Genomic DNA, 1,633 nt, shown 5'->3' on the forward strand with positions numbered 1-1,633 from the left:
TCATCCTCCTGCTTTATTTCTAAGGTTTGATAATTTTTAACACTTCCAATCTAGCTTTTGTTAGTAACAAATATGATCGAAAGACAGGAATTGATAGTAGGAGAATGTACTTTGTTTTGTACAAAACAAATTGTTTGAGATTAAAAAAAAATGTGTTTTCTTTGATTCTAACTAATGCCATTTGCTTTTGTAACCGTGCTTGCTTTTAGTTGTTTGTTAAATATAAGAGTAAGAGCAGCAGTGACTCCATGACAAGCTGAATTTTCTGGAATAGGCCTAAGTTTCAGTTTCCCCGAAACCAAAACGCAGACCACAACTGGCTCCGGCGGGAAAATTGAAAATCCCGAGGCTTGGAGCCAACCAATCAGGAGTCAAAACAATCTGCCACTTTCAAAGGAACCAATGGACTAAGGGGGGAGGGCGGATGGTGTGCCCAGCGTGTTGTGTGGAACCTGCGTGTCGTGTGCCACCGGTGTGTAGTGTACAAAAGAAAGTATAAAAGCTTCACTTTTACCCCAGGGCAGGGTCCTGGTTCATAGGAGAGGCCACTGGGTTGGTGCTCTGGGACTTGGACCCTAGCTCAAGCTAGCCAATAAACTCCTTTGCCATTTGCAGCCTCGGTGACTCTGCCTCTCTGTTCCTGGGGCCGAGGGGAACCGGCTCTAACATGATATTTTAATTTTTATCTCCATTTTTTTGAGTTACCTATCAGTTGATGCTGAATTCAGACCCCCTCAAACACCCAATATCTGGTATCCCCAAAATAGGCTTAAAGGATCTGTTGTTTGCGGGGCATAGTGGTGTACCTGGAGTCCCAACTACTTGGGAGTCTGAGGCAGTCTTAAGTCCAGGAGTTCAAGGCTGTATTGAGATATGATTGCTCCACTGCACTCCAGCAGTGGCTAGAGTGAGAGATGCTGGTTCTAAAAAAAAAGGGGATCCTTTGTTTTGGAAAGGGAGGCTCCCTTCCCTTAGGCCAGAAAGACATTTGATGCATGGCAACAATAACCAAAGCCTGCTGGCAGTGTCAGGCCCAACGCATCATTGTTAAAACCTATTACAGCAACAAAATGGGCATAACAGATTTGTGAGAGGCCAGGAATATTTGTGTACAGTTGTTCCTTGGTATCCTCTGAAGACTGGTTCTAGGACCCCCAGGGGTACTGAAATTTGCTGATGCTCAAGTCCCTTAAGTAAAATGGTGTAATGTTTTCATATAACCTATGCAAATATCCTATATCCTCCTGTATACTTTCAATCATTTCTAGATCACTTATAATGTCTAACACAATGTAATACTATGTAAATTGTTGTCATACTGTGTTTTTTTACTTCCATTATTTTTTATTGTGTTATTGTTATTTTCTTCCCGTATATTTTTGATTCACTGTTGGTTGAATCCCAGGATGCAGAACTGGCAGATATGGAGGGCCAGCCGACTGTAATTATTCTTCACTCTTCCGTGTTATAAAGAGGTTTAAAGGAAGAGACAGTAGAGGTAAAAAGTAGCAGAGATATAGATTGGGAGAATCAGATGAGGTAACCTGAAGACCCCAAGCCTTTTTGCACTCCTCTAGATAAATTGTGCAAAGCTGTTGTAGGGTATTTTCTCACCAAGGGAGCAAATATCAGT

General features: G+C 41.9%; 1 protein-coding gene across 1 annotated transcript in view; it reads left to right on the forward strand.

The window, feature by feature from the left end:
• HENMT1 (HEN1 methyltransferase homolog 1 (Arabidopsis)) overlaps window positions 1–1,633 on the forward strand; it is a 26,069-nt gene that overhangs the window by 250 nt on the left and 24,186 nt on the right. The gene's annotated exons all lie outside the window — the stretch shown is intronic.

Source organism: Propithecus coquereli, unplaced genomic scaffold (assembly GCF_000956105.1).
Source record: "Propithecus coquereli isolate 6110/MARCELLA unplaced genomic scaffold, Pcoq_1.0 Scaffold289, whole genome shotgun sequence".
In the NCBI taxonomy this organism is placed as follows: domain Eukaryota; kingdom Metazoa; phylum Chordata; class Mammalia; order Primates; family Indriidae; genus Propithecus; species Propithecus coquereli.